Below are 18,050 nucleotides of genomic sequence, written 5' to 3'. Positions count from 1 at the left end.
TTGCATCAACTTTAAAAACATAATTACCACAAATAATGAGAACTGCGTGCTCGCGTGTGTGTGTGTGTGTGTGTATGATTGAGTTAAGCACTGAACCCTAAACTAAAAGGGCATACTAACAAAATTTATCCAGGGTTTTTCTAGTCAGCTTGTTTATCTCACCAGAAGTTGCTAATTTAAATGAAAGTTTCCACTTATATTTGGTTAAATTAAAATTAATTATCTCAGTCTTAAGACACAAAGAAATCAGCCTTAGAAACTATACTGTGTTAAAAACTCTAAGGAACGCAGTGCAAGAGAAGCACAGTGAGGGGTTGCTGTTCATCTGTGGGAGATTCAAGCAAGTGTCGGTCACCCCTATTACACACAGATTCCTCAAACCACCCACAGTGCAAACCCATGTCACCTGGATTATCTCACATGTAACCACTCACTCCTAGAAAGCCTTCCCCAGGACATATTCTGTCCCATACCTGATGCACAGATCATAGAGATGACAAGTCCTTGTCTTAGAACACGTGATAGACTAATGAGAACAAGTGAGAAGATGACTGAGGACAACACATTCTGGAGAGAAGAGGGCATGTCAGGAAAGGCCACCAGAAGATAGGATGTGGAACTAAGAGAAGAGGAACAGTTGGCAGGGTTCCTGGATAGGACTCCGATCCTTGGTGGGATCCCCCCCCCCCCCCACCAAGTGCAAGGGCCCACAGCACTTACTCTGTGAAGGCACTACATAGATGCCACAAAGATTGAGTCAGCTTCTTCAAAAATCAGTTTCTCAACCAAGCTTTCCCAGGAGACACACTCTCCTCTGTAATCACATCCAATCCCAACCGAGCCTCGATCTGGATCCTTCCATAGGACTCCTGAGTCTTTTCATCCTCATGATTATTTCATTGGTATCTATCTCTCCAAATAAAAGTGTATTTCCCTGAAAACAGGGCCAGGTACTTTGTAGTTCTTGTTCTTGTTCACTGTTACATCGCCCAGTACTGTAGGTCTCACTTGGTGTAAGCGGCTGAACAACTGAATGAAAACTTCAGAATGAGGCCAAGATGGTACCCCTAAGTGAGAGCTTTGCAAGGAGGTTTTTCATGATCACAAATATCAGGGTAATATTTTTTCCATATGGAACAATTATTTTATCCTGAAGAATCAGTGAACCCCATCACTCTGATATAATAGTGAGTAAATCAGCAACAGCTAGAACTGAAAAGAGAGAAAACAGGAAGGTTTCAAGTCTTAAAACTGTTACTCCTAACTGTCACCTTTGATCCCAACAGCTGGGTCCTTGTTCTCAGCTCAAAGTGGAAATGGCCACAATGACAGCAGGCTCATGTGCTGCCCCTTGTGGTTTCTTACCTTCACAGTTCAGTTTGAAGGTCAGTGCAGAATTCCACTCTCAGAAGAGGCAGTCAGTCCCCTTCTGTTCCCTTGCTGTGAAGATCTCTTCTGTCTGGGGTATGAGAATAAGAAGCATAGTCAGGTAGGGCCAACATTATTAGCATGCATCACCAGGGATGAGCAGGGTCAGGATGGCCAGCCATGAGATGGTCGAAGGGTGCTGCATGCCTTCTGAGCCAGAAGCCCTTTGCCTTTCTCCTGTTTCTCATCACTTTGTGATGAAGTTCTCACAGTCAGGCGCTCATGCATACTGTAGGTCCAGGCAGGTGATGTAAGTGGAGCTAGCCAGGCGGAATAGCAAGCCCTAGCTGACAAGAGTAGCTGCTACTTAGCTTCATGCAAGAGTTAGGGACAGTGTTGCCTGATCTTGGGCTTTTTCCAAAAGAAAACAGAAAATGCTTGAAACCAGATCTGTTCTAAAAGAATCTGGTTTCATGAAACTATAACCCATAATTATTTTGTTAGTTTTTGTTCTTCTTCTTTTAAAATGCCTTTTGCCAATCATGCAGGAGACAATAAAAATAAATAGAACCTTGTACTCATTGTAAAGTAGCTTATAGTGCAAAGGGAAGCTACCACTCATGCATAAAAGATAATTCTACAAAGTAGCTTATGTTATCTACAGAGAAAGAGAATTGGGAAGTGTGAGTAAACATTTTTGATTGAAGAATCCCCTCTCTGTAGCATCAAGAAATCCTACAGTTTCTATCTCTTCCCACTGCCATCCCAGAAAAGGAGAGTTTTTCTGCTCAGCTGGTTGAATTGCAGCATTGATTGGAGAGCCTAGTTCCAGGATGGCAAGGTTAATGAACATGGTCCCAGTAAAATATGCCTGAGTTGAAACTGATGTTTGAGCAACGATACCCTTTTGACCCTCTTCAGGTCCCTTTCCTTTTTTCTTTCTTCTCATGTGGACTCAGACTCAATTCCTGAATTCCAGGATGATACTCTCTTCCTTCTCTTTAAGAAGGAGCAATCCCAAATTGAAGGGGCAATCATGATCAAATGGGAATGGCCAACACTTTAGAGTCAAAAATGCAATACTTTTATAAAGCATGGCCCATATGGGATGCCAGCACTGCAGGCCAGTGCTTTAGCCCACTGTGGCTCAGTGCCGGCCCCAGATATAACTATTTTTTAAAAAGAGAGATATGTCTCAAACCAGAGATTATATCAAGGATTTTAGACAGTCTTGAAAAGGTGAAAAGAACAAATTTTTATAAAGTGAGTCTATACTTGCTGACCCTGAAATGAGCCAGATATAAACACCAAGTACATCTTTTCTTAAAGATTTATTTATTTGAAAGGTACAGTTATGGGGGGTGGGGGAATCTTCCATCTGCTGGTTCACTCCCCAAATGGCCTCAACAGCTGGAGTTGGACCAATTCAAAGCTAGGAGCCAGGAGCTTCCTCCAGGTTTGCCACATGGGTGCAGGGGCCCAAACACTTGAACCGTCTTCTGCTGCTTTCCTAGGCACATTAGCAGGAAGGTGGATCTGAAGTGGAGCAGCTGGGACTCAAACCGGCACCCATATGGGATGCCGGCACTGCAGGCGGTGGATTTACCGGCTACACCACAGCACCAGCCCCCCAACTATATCTTTCTCAAGACACTCCTTGGCATACTATGTGGACTTAGAGAAAGTAGAGAAAGCCCCGTACCTTGTTGTTACCTTTCATCACACACAGGTGGACAGATGTATGCTTTAGATCAGAATTGAGACCCAGGAGGAGGGGATGCACTTCTGCCGTCATTCTTTCCAATTTTTATTCAGTTGAGCTCTTCTGGTATTGCTCAGACTAGAGTGTAATTTTGTTGCACTCTTTGGAATGCCCCCAATATGTGAATATACTCTGGGACTTGATCACACACTGAATTTACCCATCAAAAATCTCTAATTGAGCCATCTCCACTGTTAGATGGCAGAAGTCAAATGTTAGTCTTAATTTGAACTAGATCATGATCATATTAAGCATTTCTGTCATTCTAGATAACTGCAGAACCAATGGCCCTCACATTTCCAAGTGTTAAAGAATTGCCACTTCAGAGGGTTGAACTCTTCCCCAATTTTTATTTAGAAAACTGATAATGGTTGAAATAAGCCACAGGGGGTCAAAAAGCCAGGTGGCCAGGGAGCTTACCCCCGAGATGAGAAAAGCCTTGCAACCTGCTGGTTTAATAGGCTGCCCTTATTTCTAATGGGGCTTGAGTGGAGCTGAAATCGAGGCTGAGAGACCATATCAGAGCGATCTTAACATTGAACCACCTGACATCAGGTCTGTGGGGGATATTTCATCATTGTCTGCTTGACCTTTGGCCCCTTAGACTTACAGCCCATCATTTCTGGGAAGCAGCAGCTAAAAAAGCCATTTGTTCCCCCATCGAATGTACCTGTCCTGATGTGCTGTCAACAGCTGTTTGCATTGCTAACTGTGCCAAGGGAAAACAATTGATGCCAGCAAGCTCAGATTTCTAACCACCTCTTTCATTTTTGTCACTCCTGGTGCTAATGATGACCTATATTCTCCACCATAATGATTATCTTAAAAATCTTTTTTGGCTTTGAAGAGAGCATTTGAGTCCTAAGTGCCTGTATTGTGAAGGAATATAATATGGAGAGGTCTATTATCTTAGAATTCATTCGCCCATTTTTTTCTTTTTTTTGAAGCAGCACTGTAAATTAAACCGCTTGAGCTGGCTTTGTAGGTTTCTTTTTTCTCTCCCCCCCCCCTTTTTTTTTGCATACACAGCAAGGATAACTACACCTCAGATTTATGAGCATTGTGAACAGGTTGCCATGGCAACCACTCTGGCTGCTCTACACCAAATAACCTTGTCATGTGAGCGTTTATCACAGGAACATCAAGGACTGGATTGCACTGTATGCTCTTTGGCTAAACAGCAGGATTTTTCTGAATAATAATTGGTCATGGCCTTTTATTCCACCAGTCAGAGTTAATCATCCTCGGAATCTGAAATTAACCATAATGCATTCAAGGCGTAGAGTGCAGCCATTCAAAAATTCCTCTTTGGGGGAAGAAAACTTTCCAATGATCTTTGCTCTTTGTTGTATATGATCACTGTTGTTATTGTTGTTGTCATTATTAGTGGGAAGGCTTAATGAGAAAAGGGTAAGATTTGGGAATGGCACATAGAACTCATTAACAGAAGTAAAATGGGTATTCTTAACTGGCCTATAGTTATGAGAAATAAAACATATTGTAAACTGTCATCAAAACCAGCAGGCTTTTTCCATCTCAAATTACCTTTACAAGACATTTGATCATATGAATTGATTAATTTATTTCCCATAGATCCATGTTTTCTTATGCTCCCAGAAATCTCAATGTGAGTCTGTTGTACTATCTTAGCAGGAAAAATGAGTGGGGTGTAAGGATCAGTGAGATCCCAGTGCCTATGTAGCACACGTGTGTGTGTGCACTCACACGTGTCACTTGTTTGCACATACACAAACCTGCAAGACAGACTCCAGAAAGAAAATAATTACATCACAGAGGTACAGCTGGCTCTCTGTCACGGGCAATTATGTTGGAGCTGGGGTGGGTGAGTTTTTTTTAATGTCAGGATTATGGTTATTCATAAGCAAAGAGGTTTTCTGGGCTGTGAAGGCATACCTCATTAAAATTTTTCTAGAGATGGGCCCAAACTTCAGCAAATTCACTGAATTATGGTTTGTTTGGGCATCTTGATACCGCCCCTTTGTGGTGACTCCTGATCTTTTCCTTTTGCACTTGCCTGGTCCTTGAGTCATATGTCTTAGAGGCCTTCCATCATCATTACTGGCAATAATAATTATCATGCTTCAAATGTGACCCCTCCCAAGAATAGGTACATTAAAAAACTAACACATTAACATTCAATATCAAATGGAAGAATTTGAGAAATCAGTAAAGAATATTTTCTAAAAGATTGATTGGAAGAGGAAAGGACATTTTTCTCAGTTCCCATGAAATCATACATTTTGAGAGTCATCAACTTCCAAGACTCATTTTTATAGGGAAACCTTGCAGTTGGTCCAATCAAATGAAGCTAAATTACAGCATATGGAGATGAAAAATTGCTAAGTAGGAGGAGTTGGATGCAGCTTTTCAGGAAAATGGCACCATCTCTCTCTCTCTCTGCTCTTGTCTTTTTGCAGTTCTCCCTTGAAGTGAATGTATATATGCTGAGTTGTGGAAAAGCAAGACCATTGAGAAGTAATGGAAACACAATAACTCATTTATTTGTCAACTATATAGCATGCTCTTATAAATGCCAATGTATGCTAAGTTCTATTTGGCAAACAGCAATGAAGGAGCCCCAATTCACATCTTCTGGGCACTCGCCAGCTCAGAGGATCCTTAAACATGTGCAAAACCTAGATGGCTCCCATACTGTTGAGAAACAAATGTCTTAGGAGTGGGTGACAGGCACAGGAGTCTGGTGCTGACAGTCATCTCTGGCACTGTCATAGGACAGCTTCTGTAGTATGTGATGTTGGAGCTGCTGGACTCCAAGAATGCAAGGAAGATCAGTGATGGGAAGGTGAGTGTTTTGGGTAGGGAGGACGGCAGGAGTGAAGCAGGAGGCTCATAAAATTGTTTGTTGTATTCTGAGAATGGCCAGCATCTGTTGGGCTCTCCAGGTACACGTGTATGAGTTGTGGGTTGAGATCAAAGTAGAAAGGTACCGTTAGGCTAGATCAGAAACTTAGTTATCAAAGGTCTTCAACCTTTGATCAGGCCAAGATGCTTGGATATTTACTGGGATGACATCAGAATCATTTCAGGTTTTTAAGCAGAATGTCTGTTTGCTCAAAGCCATGGGAAATTTAAGAAAGACAGAGGTGAGGAGGAAGGAAAACATTTTAGAAGCTGTATCATCACTTGAAAAAGGGAATTTAATGCAAATCCCTGTTCAATGAAATTTTACTCTGGATTTTACTCCTGGAGAAAAGAGGTATTTCTTTTGTCAGGTGGGAGAGAAGATCCCCTCTTGGGACAAGCATTAGATCTATGGCTTAGCAATTAGATACAAAGACAGAATACAGTTGCTCATGTTTGAGCTGATAAGACTGAGGCTCAAAAAACACAACTAGTTTTATCATATGAAGAATAAAGAAGCGATCAATATTTTTGACCAGAGCTCAGTAGGCCATGACCCATCTGGGAATGGGTTTGTTGATAATGGTTGATAATAGGAATGGTGACAAAACTATTTTGAACATGCATCAAAACACTACACTTTTTATTTTAGCTTAAGTTTGTAAGTACATACTTGTTTGCCAATCATTTATTGTAGGATCAATGACTTTTTAAAAAAAATATTTGAAAGGTAGTGTTTATTTGTTTACATATTATTTATTTGAAAGAAAGAGAGATGGAGAGACATAGAGAGAGAGATAAAGAGAGATCTTCCATCTGCTGGTTCATTCCCTAGATGGCCACAACAATCAGGACTGTGCCAGACCAAAGCCAGGAAACAGGAGCTTCTTCAGGGTTTCCCGCTGGGTACAGGGCAACAAGCACTTAAACCATCTTCTACTTCTTTCCCTGGAGAATTAGTAGGGAGCTGGATCAGAAGTGGAGCAGGCCAGACTCAAACCAATGCCCATATGGGAGTCAGGCACTGCAGGCCATGGCTTAACCCACTGCGCTACAGCATCAGCCCCAGTGAGATTCTTTTTAATAAGGATATTCTAAATAAAATACTTTATCATCTTTTTTCCCAAATAATTTCCTGAAAGTACATCATTTACATTATCTGGTTCTGATTTCTTTAATGTGAATCAACAATGTAAAATATGTTTTCTGAGCTATCTGAATTCAGAATTCTTCCAGACATTTTGATTTTTAACAACTCTCACAGCTGTCACACTCACACTCAATTAAATATTGATTTTTTTATCAATTTCCAATTTACTGACTTTTCCTAAAGCCATTTACTTCATTTTGATCAAAACACCACCCTTTGCTTTGTTTTCCTAGTTTTGCATAATATTTAAATAAATTACATAAATTATAACTACAACGAGCATTAAAAAGTTTGAGTACATATACAATGGATTCATTCACAAAGGTCCATTAGAATATCATGAAGATGGAATGGACAAAATCTGTTAAGTAGCCATGCACTAAGGCAAACTTCATGATCAATATTTTTATGTAATTTGCGTTTCCTTAAAAATATGTATTGAAATTATTGATCTTTGCATCCCTTTCTCAAAAAATGAAATCTGTGAAAGTAAATTGCATTGACATGTAGCATGGACTGTCTATGAACCCAATCTGGTCTCCTTACCAATCATGGAGAAGAGCACTGATGAAGCTCTTAAATAATAGAGAGATGAATGCCTACAAATTAATTACATTTGACCCCAATCTTTGGATGACAATGTGGATCATCCTGTAACCCAATGACAAAAACCCAGCTAATAAACACATCAGCACCAGACTCTGTAGGTCCTGAATTTGGTCCTTGAATAGGATATTAAACCTCTAATGGAACAGGTTACCACAGAAATGAGAATGAGTGGGAAAGACAGGAAGGTATGTAGTATAGCAAGGAGACCATGGAAAAAAGCAGTTGGAAATGTCATCTCTCAGCAGGTAGAGCTAAGGAGTCCAGGAGTTTCGATTCACTGTGGCAACAGGGAGTTATGGCAAGTTTCTGAGCAGCAGAGTAGCATGACCAATGGGGTGTTGAGAACCACTGGGCAAGAGAATAATGGGCAAATTCAAGTGGGAAGGAACTAGAACCAGGGCCAGTGTTCAGGGGCTGTTAGGGTGGTCTGGAAATGAGATGTGAGAAGATTCTAATAAAGATGAATGTGTGAATATTGGGACTGCACCAAAAAAATGCAGCGGATTTGGGAACCATAGACAAGCATGTTTGAATCTATAGAGAAGTGAGAGATGTTTGTTACCTTTGACATAGAAAAAAATTTAGGGAGTGGAGCTAGTGTGTGTGAGGGGGCCAGGAGCACAGACTTAGACTGTATGTGAGATATGTTTCTTTCCTTTCTTGGGGCTCCTCATTCTCTGGTTTTTTTTTTTTTTTCATGTCCTGCTTCCACTTAGATAAGAGATTAGACACCATGTAAGCATGTGCTTCATTTCAGTCCAATTTTTATTTTGCTGTCATGGATAGTCTCAGCCTGGCTTCCCCAGTCTCATTTCTGGCTTTTCATTGCTCTCCACTCCTAACTTTTCTACTCAGTCCATTACCTACATTATCCCTCTCTGTAAGGACAGGGGGTCCTCCATTAGGACTCACATTCCACTGTGTCACACGTCATTTAAATATCTTTATCACTTTCCCATTGGGAGAAACAGTAATTGATGGCATTTCCATTTATCTTCACTCTCTATGCTCCATTTGGAGAAAAGATGATGGTTTCAAATAGCTCATTATTTATTTCTCATGCAGGCTCAAGTTAGATTCCAGTACTGTCTTTACAGGGATCTAGACTTCCCACAATCTCATAATGTTTTATGAGCAGTTTTACAATCCAGACGCTATATTATCATGTCCTCTGAAAGCTGGTTATGTGGATTGTCATGAAATGGGCAGCTGTGAGGCAGGGTCATCTGCAACACTTGACAGTCAGTTTGCAATCCACCTTGGTGAGAACCCTTGCTCAGGAAGCCTTAGGTTGATCAGCATTTGCATTGAAGCTCGGTGACTACTACTATCTCAAAATACTCTTACGTTTAATAATAGCAGGCATAAACATACCAGGGGATTCTAACTCAATCCCATCGAGGTGGCATGTACCAATGCCATCTCACTAGTCCCAGTGATCAATTTCTGTTCACAATTGATCCTAATGATAGGACTAAGAACCAAAGGGATCACATAAACACGAATAGTGTCTGCAAATACTAGCTGATAGAATAAAAAAGGGAGAGAATGGTCCAACATGGGAAGTGAGATACACAGCAGACCCATAGAATGGCAAATGTCCTAACAGCACTCTGGCCTCAGAATCAGCCCTTAAGGCATGCGGATCCGGCTGAAATGCCCATGAGAGTATTCCAGGCATGGAAAGCCAAGACACTCTGGGGAAAAAAAAAAACCTAAATGAAAGATCTCCATGAGTGAGATCCCAGTGGAAAGAATAGGTCATCAAAGAAGGAGGTACCTTTCTCTGAAGGGAGGAGAGAACTTCCACTTTGACCATGGCCTTGTCTAAAAATTATCAGAGTCAGTGAACCCAGGGGGCTTCCATAGCCTTGGCAGCTCATGACAAGAGCCTAGGGTGATTACTGATGCCATAAACAAGAGTGTCAATTTGTTAAGTCAACAACAGGAGTCACTGTGCACTTACTCCTCATGTAGGATCTTTGTCCTTAGTGTGCTGTACATTGAGATTTAATGCTATAACTAGTACTCAAACAGTATTTTTCACTTTATGTTTCTGTGTGGGAGCAAACTGTTGAAATCTTGACTTAATCTATGCTAAACTGATCTTCTGTATATAAAGAGAATCAAAAATGAATCTTGACATGAATGGAAGGGGAGAGGGAGTGGATAAGGGGAGGGTTGTGGGTTGGAGGGACGTTATGGGGGGGAAGTCATTGTAATCAATATTCTGTACTTTGGAAATTTATATTCATTAAATTTTAGTTAAAAAAATAATAATAGCAGGCATAAACTGAGGAGGTGCACCAGAGTATTCTAGTTGGAGAATCCCTGAGGATCCTCCCACCCATTTTATAGATGAAGAAAGTAAAGTTCAAACACAGGATGTGATCAGCTAGGAACACATACAACAAATGCCTTAAGGCTGGAAACCACACTAGCTTATGTCAAAACAAAATCTTCTTTTAAAAATGTGTTTTGAGAAATATGTTACAAATACGACATCTAGCATATCTATTTGTCCTAAGTAGAAACATAAACACACAGGTGATGGTATACAGTAATTCTAACATGATGTTTCATGTTGAGAAAACAAAATGAGTAGAACTCCTGGCTATTGGTGTGCCTTCACCTCATTTCCAGTGTAGGTGCACAGGTGCTCCACTTTTTTATGTACCTTGTTGAACCGTATCATGTCAGCCGAGATTTACTTATCTCTCTTGGTTTTCTACAAGAGAGAAATAACTGGAGCTGGGAGGAATAGCTTTTTCCCATCATATTTAAGCCATGCTTACCAATGCCACTCTAGGATCTGACTTCTAAAGAAATAGGTAGAGAGAAGGAGGGCAATGCTTTCATATAACAGCATCAATTATGAATCATAGCCAAATCATGGGCAGATGGGATTTCCTGTAATAATATAGGTTTCAAAAGTACAATGTTGAAAAGGCCTAAGATGAAGTGCAATAAAAAGAACACTAAACTTGAACCTCAGATCTGGTTCTGGTTTGGCCACCAAATAGCAACACGAACTTTCTGAACCTCAATATTCTCATGCAGACTCAGAGATCCCATCCAGCTCTAATATTCTGGGATTCTATGGAGACTTTGCATCCGGGAGATGGTGAGCCATAATTGCAGGGAACACAGGCAGAGGGGGAATGCTAAGATGAGGCTAATGGGAAACACATGGTGTGTTTGACCAGTGGCAGGAAGAAAGGAGGGAGGGTCAGCAGGCCCTGGGGCTCCCCATAAAGGCTTTCCTTCTCCAGGGGAAAACTTGCCTAAATTGCAGCTGAGTGCAGGCATGAAAAGTTGGACACCCGTAAATTTTTCATTGGTCATCAGAAAGGAGCAATTCATAATCATCTCCGTTGACTTTCAAAACACCCCCTGTGAAGTAAACACTTTCTATTATCATGTGTTTACAAATGAAGTAACTGAGGCTCTGGGAAGGTAGGAGACTGCCCAAGATTTATTGTTTATGAGCTGAGTTGGACAAGACTCAAAATCTCCTAGGGTCCTAGTCATAGGTTTGTCCAATTCAGTTTGCTATAGCAACCACTTGTTTTTCTACAGAACTTTTTTTTACTTTTAAAGTGTGTTAAACCCCATTACCTCATCTTTATCCTATTGAAGCCCTGTCAATTGAGACTTCTAGGGACTAATTCTCTTGTTTTAAAGAAGAAACTCAGCCCAGGGACATTAAGTGATTGTTTCTGAATTTCCTATTCATTCAGCAAATCCTCATGGAAGACCATAATTCACCAACCACATCCCAGACATGGCTACCCAATGGCAAAGCCAACTCTGATCTCAGAGGGTCACATTTGCACATATAGTCTCTCTTAGGAGCTGTGATGTTTGGAGTATAAACAGAAGATCTCAAAAGATGCTTCAAATATACTAGGAGCAAAATGACCCCAGCAATGGTAATATCTCATCCAAATGCTGGTCCTCCACAACTCAGTCTTAAATTTACATGGCCTTGCAGCCCTATATTAATGATTTAGGAGATAGGTAATTATTCAATAATTACCTATCAATTCAATAATGACAGAAAAATAATAACTGTTGATGAGGGCACCAAGTACAGTCTTTGAACTTTGCAAATAGGCAAAGCAAGTATGAATTCTACCTGACCTCCCAGTGCTTTCTCCTTTCTTCTCAACCCTGATTCCATAGCTTCCTATACTCTAGAACTGTAACCTTACAGCAAGAGGCTTCCAGTCCTCAGATGCGTCTCCAATATATCAGTGGAATAGGTTGTCTTAAGAACAGTGGCTGGACTTGGCTGAGAAGTCCCATGGGACAGGATTTTCGTTATTTCATAGAGCGTTTATCTCTAAGGATACACACAATGCAAGTGTACTCACTAAAATACTATACATACCTTCTAATAATGTGGCCTGTCTTAGAATTTGGCCTCTCAGTCAAACCCTGAAGTATGGTAGTTGTCTAGAGCTTTCTAGTTGACAAACATTACATTAACCTCATATAGATCTCTTAAAAACAAAAACCCAGTTTCCACCATTTCACTTCAGGTCTTTCCTATAGATAGGTAACTCTGTCCTGATATATTAAAGGGGAGGAGAGGGGAGGGAGTATTCCATCTGTCTGAAAAACTGTGGGCTCTCCTTCCACTCCAGAACAGTGTTTCTCATTCATTGCCATCTGGGATGCTCCTTGAGCCCCTGAAAGGGGAAGCAAATTTGTCCTGAGCCACCCACTCCCTTCTGTAGTTATTTTGTAATTGAGAGAGAGTATATCCCTGGGAAGAAAAAGGAGTGTGTTTCAGGAAAGTGATCAATCCAACTCTCCTGCCAGCCCCACCTGTACCTCTCTTCTTACCTTTGGTACACCTCCATGACCGCTCCTCCTATCCCCAAGCAATGTTGCAGTCATTCCTCAACTCAAGTCCTTCCTCCACCTCCTCCTCAGATTCTTCCAGACTATTTCACCTCTCCTGAAACTCTCCCTTTCCTAGCAACCAGTGCCAATCTTCCTATCCCTCATTGAGTGCCACTTCTTGTCATTGTTAGCTCAGATTGCTAAGTGTGGATTCATGACTTTCAACTGGAGTGTAGGCTTCCAGAAGGCAGAAGACGCTCTTATCTCTGACTTTCACTAGGCTGTGTCAAAGATTAATTAATTTATTTTGAAAGTCTGAGTTAGAGAGAGAGAGAGAAATGGGGGGGGGGGCGAGTTCTTCCATCTGCTAATTTACTCACAGATGACCGCACTGGGCCAGGCTGAAGCCAGGAGCCAGAAGTTTCATCTTGGTCTCCCAGGTGGGTTGCAGGGGTCCAACACTTGGGTCATTAGTAGAGAGCTGGATCAGAAGTGGAGCAGCAGGGCCACAAACCAGTGGCTGTATTGGATGCTGGCATTGCAGGCAGCAGTTTAACCCACTAGACCACAGTACTGGCCTCCCTCACTAGACTTTACATTAGCTAGTCACATATTAGATGACTGTTGGTTTATAAATTGACTTTCAAGTGGTATACATTCTTATTGTAGGACTGAAAAACCACAGCTGAATGAACTAATCTTATACTCAATAGAGTAACAACCCTTGAACAAAGTTGGTCATTTTCTAAGAGAAGCAGAGTGCTGTCCCAGGATCCTGGTTCTGCCCCAGGGAACTTGTGTCAGTCGCTTATTCCTATGTGAGGAAGCCCCTGCTTTGCAGATTCTGGACCACCCAACTCAACAGCAGGAAATCGATCCATCTGCTATCCTCCCTCAGGGAATGACCACATTACAACAGCCTCCTTGCACCTCTTAAGATGCCAAATGTATTCATTCTTTCTTTAACACGGAGTTGTAGAAATATTTGTATTGGCTGAGTTAAGACTGTGGGTCATTTTACCCAGTTAATAGTAGCCAAGTCATTCTAAGATACCTGCTGGGGGACATAAGTGGCTGGAAAATGGACACTCCAGCCTCTTACACTGGAAGAATGTGGGAGTTATTCTTTGTACTTGTCATGGGGAAACCAAAGCTTTGATCTGCTACTCACTAAATTTCTCTTCATGAGGAAAGCTGTTGACTTCTTCTACCAGTGGGGTTAGAATAAAAGCACTGTCCCAGAAATCAGGAGGCCTGGCTCTTACCCTGGCTCTGTGCCCAGGGTTCCCCCCTGACACACACACACACACATCAACCTCCAGTTCTTTCTAGGGGACCACACCACTTGCACACCTGCCTGTCAGTACCAAGTGATAGGTTCATTTGAATGGCAGTGTTTCCATTGAAGACCACACTGAAGTTGTCTCTGACTCTCATGCTTTCTACCTAATATTATTGGAAGCAGGGAGACCAATGTCTGAAGTACTCAATGTGTGTGCAGACAGGTGTCAAAGTTCCACCTGGAGGACCTGTGGGTCAAGCTGTGTCCCACCCCATCCACTGATCCACATGTGACTAAGAAAGTCTCTTAAGTCTCTGTGTGTGTTTCCCTAGCTGCAGGTTGGAAATCATGACTCAGATAACCCCCATCCAGGAGTTTCTCCCAGGCCTCTTGTGAGAATTAAATTGGATTAGAAATGTGATCATATTTTAGAAATAAAATGATGTGAAGAGACAGATGGTTGTCAGAGCATCACTGTGTGTGTGTTGCCAAGAGGATAGCTCAGGCGAGAGACCTGGCGTCTGGTCCTAGCTTGGCCGCCAACTATGTGACCTTAAGCAAGCCATCATATCTCTCCAGGCTTCACTTTCCTCATTTGTCAAATGGGGATAAAATAACTGCCCTACCATTCCCACAAGGGCACAGTGAATATCTGAAACAATATGAATGAAAGGACTTTGACAAATAGACACCAGTGTGTTCCAAAAAGAAAGACTTCACTGCTTCCAGCAAGTCTCTCTGGATTGAAGGCCAATCACTCCATGTAAGACACTCACCCTACTAAAAAGGGAGTCCCAGAGGGAGAGATTATATGTAAATTACCCAGCTACTGCACCTGCACAACTTCTGGAAGTTGTGTCATTCCACATGAGAAGCACTGGCCTGGGAATTAAGGATGGAAGCTAAATATTTACAGGGAAAACCCACAGCACAGCCAGTCCCATGAGATAGCATATATTTTAGCAGTATTATATCCAACCCAAATAAAACAACATCTTCCAAGGGCACAGTGTCACTTCTTCAGATTGTTAGATAGAAATGATCCATGTTTGAGAAGCTATAAAATGTTGACCACAAACCATAACTGTAAAATAAAGGTGTGCTTTGCAGAATTAAAACAGAAAAATTGTACATAAAATTGGCAGTATGAAGGAGAGATGGCAAAAAAGAATGTAAAGCTACAAGCAGCTCTGACAGTAGCCATCACAGACTCTCAGGAGACAGAAGTTCCTGAGGGTGGTAGAAAGAGTCACCCATTAGATGCTGGAGGTTAGGGAGGTGCCCTGGGCGCATAAGCCCTAAATTGCTCCTGAAATATGGGTTACAATTGGAAAAGCAGAAAGGAGGGGACCATGTCATAGTGGTATGGCATGTCTGGGTAGGCAGAATGAACAGAAGGGAAGAGCAAGTTTAAGGCCAGAATGGGGCTGGCGCCATGGCTCACTTGGCTAATCCTCTGCCTGCTGCGCCAGCACCCCGGGTTCTAGTCCCAGTTGGGGTGCTGGGTACTAGTCCCGGTTGCTCCTCTTCCAGTCCAGCTCTCTGCTGTGGCCCGGGACAGCAGTGGAGGATGGCCCAAGTGCTTGGGTCCCTGCACCCACATGGGAGACCGGGAGGAACACCCGGCTCCTGGCTTCAGATTGGTGCAGTGCGGGCCGTAGCGGCCATTAGGGGAATGAACTGGAAATGAAATGGAAGGAAGACCTTTCTGTCTCTCTCTCTCACTGTCTAACTCTGCCTGTCAAAAAATAAAATAAAATAAAATAAAATAAAGGACAGAATGGAACCCATCCTTGAGATGGCATTCACAAAAGACCCCATCCCACTTGCTACCAAAGTTAAGAAAAGTAAATAAGTTAAATAAGTTAATAAACACGAGACACATAGAGATTAATCTTGGAAGTCACTCAGATTGACATAATGGTAGTTCTTGTTTGAGCTCCAGCTCTTGATGACTCCCTTACTGTTGGTTCTAGGTTTCTAAGAAGAGATGGGCATCTGTTGCTCTCATTGGAGAAATCCACATACTTTTCCTGTAAATGGCACCTACCTGGAAGAGAAGACTGAGTATTAGGTAGTGCACTGACTAAACAGGGCATGAGAAGGTGGAAGGGTAGAAAGCAGACTTTACTTCTTTTATTTTGGAGAAAAAATGATCCTGACCAAAAAGACACTATATAATGGAAGAAAAGGGAAAACAGGACAATGGTGTTAAAGTAATATACTTATTGGCAGGAAGAGATGTCCATTAATGTATCATTGAGTTTAAAATTATCTTATAAAATGATGTGAGTTTTAATATTTTGTAGAAAATACAATTATTTCATGAATACTCACTGTTAGATTTTTAAAGGCTAAATCCATCAAGCTGAGAGACTGTAATGAGCCCACAGTCCCAGCTAAGACCTGCCCGTGTTAGAGGTTGGCTTTGGCCAGGCAGAAGTCAGTCTTGGAGCAATATGATTTGAGAGAGGTGAACCTCTGCAAGCAGAATGTGTTGCTAAGGCTCAGGGTGAACCATCTTCCTGCCCATTCCTAAGGGTTCCCCAGGGAGCACGGGGCAAGTCTTGGAGGAAACCTAGCCCATCCCTTAGTTCCCACCTGTTGAACCTGGGTATAACAGAGAGCAGGCAGCTCCTAAGAACCCCAATTAGGTCTCTCTGGTCTAATAATTATAAAATAGAATTGATTTGTATTTTTGTATACACCTCAGCCTCATGAATATAGTCTAGTCTTTGGCAAGAGTCCAGAGAGAAAAGAAAATGAAAGTATTTGAGCTTGATCCTCTGAGCCAAGTCCCATGCTGAGGTACCTGGAAGTCTCCTTCAGTGGCTCCCCTGGAGTTGCTAAGTTTGAATCTCAGCAGTGTGGGGGATCTGCCATTGTAACCAAGCCCAGCAAAGGTCTCTGACTGTGGAACACAAATAACCTGATTCCCTTTACCCCCTAAAGTTCTTTCCATTACTCCCTAAAGAATTAAGGGCACTTCCTTGAGGAACAGGTTGCCTTGGCCCAGTGAATTTTTCAGGCTTTATGGAAACTCTATAATCTGCTTTAATTAACTGACTGTGCTACCTCTTGCTCCTCCACTCATGTATTTTACACTCAGCAGCTATTCTCAGACCATGTGTATGTTAGGCAATTCACGTTGGGAATGGGTCTTTCTTTGCAACTTCATCTCTTCAAATGTTTAATCACTTTACTAAAGTATAGTTTCAACTTTGGAAAAGGTCTTAAATTCCACTGCTCACACATCATCATTTTTGCAAATGGGAAAATAATCTGTTATAGTTATGTGACTTGCCCCAAATCACATAGCTGGTTAGCAGAGTTTGAATGAATGACAGTGTGTTTTTTCTTCTTTCTACAGCATCATTTTAGCCGTTATATTTGTTGGATATTTCCTACAAGGGCTTAGAGAAAAGCAAAAGACGTGGCTTTAATGTCCTAGCTATAAATCAAGTTGCATAAACAAAACTTACACAAGGGAAATGATATGACTGTTGTGATAACATAATAGCACCAACTAAGGCTTTGAGAGAAGGGAGACATCACCACGGATTAGAGTAATTGGACTGGCTCCTCTGTGGAAGAGAACTATAGATGGGAAGTGGGTAGGGCATCAGAATGAAATCCAGAGACAGAAGACTTGGAGAGGTGGGTGGTCTTTCTATGCTGGTAAAAAGGGAGTTTGCTCATTAGCTACAAAGAAGAGATTTGAGGATCAGTGGAGCTGACAGGTGCAATGGGCAGCTGAGAGACCATGTTTAGTTCTTGCCCAGTGTGAGCCCATGTTCAATGGCTCCCCTTTGGCTGGATGTGGATAACATTTCAGGGAAAGGAGGGACTCCAGGAAGATAGTTTAGGACCCCGGCATGATACAGTAGTATTAGGAGGACGATGAGGACTGAAGTAGAAAACCTGACACCATCTACTTTAGATCTCTTAACATTTATTTGGAAAAAAAAGTCATAGAACATTTCATCTGGGTTAGAAATTAGACAAGATATAAAGCTGATCAGCAAGGTAGATCGATTTCTATAGATATTGTTTGTGCTGGGAGGGTAGGAACCATGTTTATTGTTTTTCTCCAATCCTTGTAACAAATATGCAACAAATGTAACAGCTATAAATGAAGCTGTAGA

General features: G+C 41.7%; 1 protein-coding gene and 1 long non-coding RNA gene across 3 annotated transcripts in view; one reads left to right on the top strand and one right to left on the bottom strand.

Moving 5' to 3' along the window:
- Positions 1-18,050, top strand: part of LOC108177141 (urea transporter 2) — a 431,437-nt gene that overhangs the window by 207,266 nt on the left and 206,121 nt on the right. The window lies entirely within an intron of this gene.
- LOC138844028 (uncharacterized) overlaps positions 1-18,050 on the bottom strand; it is a 78,513-nt gene that overhangs the window by 38,777 nt on the left and 21,686 nt on the right. For both annotated transcript variants that reach the window (XR_011379349.1, XR_011379348.1), the window contains one exon: positions 1,366-1,459. This is a non-coding gene — a long non-coding RNA (uncharacterized lncRNA). The remainder of the gene's footprint in view (positions 1-1,365; positions 1,460-18,050) is intronic.

Source organism: Oryctolagus cuniculus, chromosome 10 (assembly GCF_964237555.1).
Source record: "Oryctolagus cuniculus chromosome 10, mOryCun1.1, whole genome shotgun sequence".
Classification (NCBI taxonomy): Eukaryota; Metazoa; Chordata; class Mammalia; order Lagomorpha; family Leporidae; genus Oryctolagus; species Oryctolagus cuniculus.
The sequence above is the reverse complement of the archived record's forward strand: the minus strand, read 5'-3'. Positions and strand labels throughout refer to the sequence as shown.